Genomic DNA, 5,928 nt, shown 5'->3' with positions numbered 1-5,928 from the left:
CATCTTCCCATATCCCTAACGGTGTCTTCGTCGATCTATCGGCCATTTGGAGTGTGATGTTGGTGCATTTAAGCTCTCCCATCCCCAACCTTTTACTTACCGAGTACGGCATGACACTCACACTAGCCCCTAGATCACATAAGGCTTTGTTGATCGTTGTGTCGCCAATGGTACACGGTATTGAGAAGCTTCCCGGATCCTTTAACTTTGGAGGTGAACCCCCTTGAAGTATTGCACTACTCACCTTAGTGAAGGCGATAGTCTCAAGCTTCCGGATCGACTTCTTCTTTGTGAGGATATCTTTCATGTATTTCGCATAGGCCGGAACGTGATTGATTAATTCCGTGAAAGAAATTGAGACTTCCAAATTCTTCACAATTTCCATAAATTTTCCAAGTTGATCATCAAATTTGGGCTTGGCTTGACGACTTGGAAAAGGGAGTCTAATCACAATGGGCTCCTTCTCCTTGGCCTTGTCTTCATTTTTCTTTGAACTTTCTTCTTTTGATGATTCTCCATCTTTGGAGTTTTGCACAATTTCTTCCTTTTCACTAGCTTCCACAACTTCATCCTCAACTTGCTTCTTCGATGCTTCATACCTTGTACCACTTCTCAAGTGAATGGCACTAACCGTTTCATGTCTAGGGGGATTACTTTGAGGTGGTAATTGCCCCTTTTGTCTTTGTGAGCTTGAAGATGCTAGTTGAGTCAATTGTGTTTCCAACATCTTGGTGTGAGCTAGAATGTTGTTGATGGTGGTTTCCTTTGCTTGGCTATCTTTTTGCATTTGAGTGAAAAATTCTTGTTGATTCTTTTGCATTTGGAGGACCGCTTTTTGGACATCAAAGCCTTGGTCATTTTGGTGATTGTATGGATTTTGATTTTGGTAACCTTGGTTTTGATTGTAAAAGGGTCTTTGATTTTGGTTTCTCATGGGTGGTGGAGTGTATGTTGTTTGAGGGTTTTGAACATTTTGGCTTTTGTATGAGAGATTTGGATGGAATTTGGTGTTTTCATTGTAAAAGTTGGAATAAGGGGTACCACTCTTGTATGCTTGGAAAGCATTCACTTGTTCATTTGTTCCCCTACATTCACCTTGGTCATGTCCCAAAGTTCCACAATTCTCACATATCCCACTTGGGATTGATGAGGATGCCGTCATGGCATTAACATGATGCTTCGATGATTTTGAGTTTTCCTCAAGTCTAGCCATAGCTTGTTCAAACTTCAAGTTGATTGTGTCAATGTGAGCACTAAGTTTAGCACCCAATTGAGTAACGGAGTCCACTTCATGCTTTCCTCCTCTAGTAGCCTTGCGAGGCCTACTATATTGTGAGTTATGGACCGCCATTTCCTCAATCTTGTTCCATGTTTGATTGTCATCAACTTCGGTGAACATTCCATTTGATCCCATATTGAGAATGTTCCTAGAATCTTCATATAAACCATTCCAAAATTGTTGCACCAAAAACCATTCGCTAAGTCCATGGTGAGGACATGAGCGACAAATTCCCTTGAACCGCTCCCAAGCTTCATACAAATACTCTTCATCCCTTTGCTTAAAACCCGTAATTTGAGCTCTTAGCATGTTAGTCTTTTCCGGTGGGTAGAATTTTTTGTAGAAAGCTAGAGCCAACTTCTTCCAAGAATCTATTCCAAGGGTGGCCTTATCAAGGCCCTTCAACCATTGCTTCGCGATGCCGATTAAGGAAAAAAGAAATAAGACCCATCTAATTTGGTCTTGAGTCACGCCCGTTTGAGAGATAGCATCACAATAGTCGCAAAAGGTTTCCATATGAGAATGAGGGTCCTCACTAGGCATCCCCCCGAATTGGCTCCTCTCAACTAATTGGATGAAGGCGGACTTGGCAATAAAATTTCCGGTTAGATGTTGCGGTTTAGGAGTACCATTTGGTAGATTCTCCTCGGTGGGTACGGAGTGTGACGAGAATTTTGGCATTGTAGGTGGATTTTGTGGGGTATTGTGTAATGGGTTTTCTTCTCCTTCTATTGCGAAAGGATTGACAAACTCACTAGTGGGTTGGACAACTTCACTAATACCTCGTAAATTCCTCCTAACAACTCTCCTATTGTTCGTCAAGGTTCTTTCGATTTCACGGTCAAAAGGTAACAAATCACCTTGTAACCTTCTAGACATGCAAAATATCAAACAACTCGAAAATGATTAGAACAAACCTTGAGGAGTTTTACTTCCTCAAGGCGAAGAAAGACACAACTAATGACAATAAAAAGAAATCTAAATCAAACAAACACCGTCCCCGGCAACGGCGCCATTTTTGATGCGATCCCGCTAAGTGTTCACAAATTAAGATGTGGTCGTTGGTCACGGTCGAATCAAAACACAATTTATAGCTCCACAAACAACTCTACAATTAGTAAAGAGGCAAGTAAAGGTCGGATCCCAAGGGACGGGAGTTGAAATGAGATTTCTATTGCAACTAGTGGTGTCTAAGGGGTGTCACAAATTGGGTTGATGTAGAAGGTTACTAAACTAAAATAGCAATGAAAATAAACAAGCAAGATGAATTAAAGGGGTGTAAACAATTGATTAAAGGCACTAGGGTGTCATGGGATCATAGGGGAATCATGGGATATGATCATACAAACATGTTCTCAAATTATAAGCAAGCAATTATTGTTGTGATGGATTGAGTTGGGTTATATCTTACAATCCTAGGAAAGTTTGGGTCCCGGAGCCGAATCGATTAGATTGTACAACACCTACAAGTCGACTTAATCTTCCCTACTCAACAACATGCATGGTCTAATGAGACTCGAGTTGGGTTATGTCTTACAAGTCTCATTGAAAAGATAGAAGATGATAGTAAATGCAAGGATTCATAGGCTTAGCATTTCATCAAATATAACATGTGCATGAGTTGAGATCAAAACAAGCAAGCAAATAAAACATAAAAGCATATTAATTTAAGCATGAATCATTCCCCATGTTGGTTTCCCCTAATCACCCATTAACCCTAGCTAAGAGACTACTCACTCATTATCATGTTGACCATGCTAGCAAGGTTGTCAATCATACCAACAATATGAAACATGATGAATAAATGAAAGTAATTAACAATAATTAAAGAGGGATTAAGAGATTATACCTACTAATGATTCCAATAATAAAGCAAAGATAAAAGAAGTACTTGAATGCTTGATTGAGAGGTTGTCAATCTCCCAACAACAACCCAATTAATCTTCAATTACCCAAAATAAAGGATGAACAAAAGAGAGATTAAAGAAATAAAACTCGGATTAAAACTCGGATTAAAACTCGATTAATACTTGATTACAATATTAAAGAGAGATTTGATTGATATTAACTACACTAATTATTGATAAGAAGAACATGCTCCTCTAATTAGACTAATGGGGTATTTATAGTGGAAATTAAGGAGGATGCATTAGGGTTAACTAAGGGCTAAACTAGTAATTACACTTTTTAAGTTGAGCAAGGAGGAGCCGGTATTTTCGAGAGAAGGGCTTCTTTCTTCGTAGCTTGGAGAAGACAATCCGTGCTGTGCTAGAATCCGGGCGGAATAGGGTCGGGACGGGCGGATTCTGGCGTTGGAATCCGGGCGGATTGTGGAGGTGGAATCCGAGCGGATTGTGGCAAAGCCGCTCGGATTGTGCTGCTGCGGGACGGACGGATTGGTGACAATCCGCTCGGATTGTCAGTCAGCAACAATTCTTCTTCTTTTCTTCCCTTTTCTTCATAAATTCCTTGGGGATTTCCTTGGGGACTCAAGGATCCTTTCTCAACATTGCTCTTCTACTATGATATGTACAAAGGCCTTCTAATCTTGTCTCTCCTTGATGCTTTGTCATTGAATTCGATCAATTTAGTCTCGTTTTGCCATGAAAATGCAAGATTCTTACTCCTTTCCTGCCAAGGGATCAAAATCTCAAAGAATATGCAAAACAAAGAACTAAAGATAAGAAATGACCCAAATAAGCACTAAAAAGCATGGGAACAAGGCTAATTCGGGGGCTAAATATGCGCTAATTATGGTCACATCAAAAACCTTAGTCTTATTTGGTTAGATAGTTGTGCTCCAATTCATGTAAGAGCGTAGTAAATCGCATGTTGTTTAAAGCAACATGGCCCGATTTATGCTAATGCATGCTTAGGTGTGTGACCCAATGTCTAATTCGATAAGATTAAGCGAAAGCACACATTACGAGGAGTGACCCAAGGCCGTGAGTCATGTAAGCCGTGGGCCACCTCCCTTGTGCACGTTTTCCTAGGCCAAATTGGCCGTGTAGTGTGTCGTGTATGGTTTTGTGTATAGCGTTGTATTTTAGATCGAGTTGTATCTTTAATTTCTCGTTGTGTCGGCATGAAATGCCTGGGTTGTAATAAGGTAGATCCCAACGGCTCCCTCATTCCCCTTAAGCCTTGTTTGTTTCGTTTTATGTGTTGTTAGATCAATCAACCCACATGCTAAATTACAACTTTGACAAAGTTAGTTTAGTTGCATCTAAATCGACATAGGAACTTCACATGTTAAGGTTTTCGAAAACGATGTTTGCATATCATATATCGTAGTAGCTATGACCTTGTTTGAAATCCGACACTTGACTTATTAGAGGCCGTTATTGACGGGCGGGGTTAGGTGTCCTTATGGGCTTCCTAACACGTACCCTCACCCCTTACTCAAGATCTATGGTTTGTGGATCCGTCTAAATACCATTGGATTACGAGAGTCATTCTAATCGAGTGATATAGGGTACAAGTCTTTATCTTTAATCACTCGTAGTCGATTGGCTTTATGCTTTTCGATGAAAGGTGTAAAGTTGACTTGAACGGTTCCAAGTTCCCATAAAACTTGGTGGCGACTCTAATTTGTCTTAATTCGATTCGAAAGAACCTCGAGTCGATTATGCCTAGTGTGGATCCCGAGGACGCAGTTCCCGAGGGCCTTGTCCACGATTTGGCGACTACTTTGGGAAAAGAGGACTAGTTACACTTTGTTTCTAGGGTCTTTTCCTCCGAGGTGAAACTTGAAAAGAAAGTATTGGAAAGTAAAACATTACTCATAGTGCTACGATTCATGCATAAACCCTTAAGGACTTTCCCGGGCCGTCCCAGCGTTTCTTTGTGATGCGTGGGGGGCGACGTCCCACTATGCCAGGAACTTGCACATTGCTTGCTTCCGCTCCTCCTCGTCGTGGTTCTTGATGGTGGGGACGCTCTTCTAGGTACTCTACCTAAAGGCCCTTGCTCTATAAGACCCAAAAAGGATGGAGGGCATAGACCTTCTTTTAGAAAACTTGCCGAGACTTAGAGATGTCTAGGAGCATACATCCTTATAACATGAGAATGACAATGTGCAAGGTGTTTTTCCCGAGTCTTTTCAAAATTTCCATATCAATTTCAAAACCGAACTTTTTGACCAACTTACTTTCAAAATAGCATGGTTTTAAAAACGCGGAATGCTGCCCAAATAGGACTAGAATTTTCGGCCAAAAATAAGCTTTTATAGCCGGCATGCTGTCCATTTCAAATCTCATTTTCAAATCAATCCTTCGTTTTTCAAAATCAATCCAAAATGTTTTTCGAACCTCAACCAAGCATGAAATGCGTCAAGTCGTGTCCGGGTCATGGCCGTGTTAGGCCGGGTGTGTTTCGTTCTAAGAGTCTAGAACACGACCTTGTTGGGTCACCCAAGCTCACCTCTTGGGCTTCGAGTCGTGTGGGTCGACCAATTGGTCTAGTATAGTCCACAGAAACGTCCAAGCTAGGCCATTGTGGACGTTTCATGTGAACCTATGGGCTATGTTAGTCCAATCACGGGTTTAGTCACACCGAGTCCGGGTTAGAACCGAATTATGATGGTTCGGATCGTGTCGTTTTGTCGAGTCCAAAATGAATCAAGGTCTAAATCCAACCGTGAGTCGAAC

General features: G+C 41.2%; 1 non-coding gene across 1 annotated transcript; it reads left to right on the top strand.

The window, feature by feature from the left end:
- The first annotated feature begins 1,481 nt into the window (after nucleotides 1-1,481).
- LOC141645686 (small nucleolar RNA R71) lies at nucleotides 1,482-1,588 on the top strand. Its single transcript, XR_012545163.1, has one exon. It is a non-coding gene; the product is annotated as a small nucleolar RNA R71 (small nucleolar RNA).
- The last annotated feature ends 4,340 nt before the right edge of the window (nucleotides 1,589-5,928 follow it).

This window comes from Silene latifolia, chromosome 2, assembly GCF_048544455.1.
Source record: "Silene latifolia isolate original U9 population chromosome 2, ASM4854445v1, whole genome shotgun sequence".
NCBI lineage: Eukaryota > Viridiplantae > Streptophyta > Magnoliopsida > Caryophyllales > Caryophyllaceae > Silene > Silene latifolia.
Note: the sequence above shows the minus strand (reverse complement) of the source record. Positions and strands in the feature narration are given on the sequence as shown.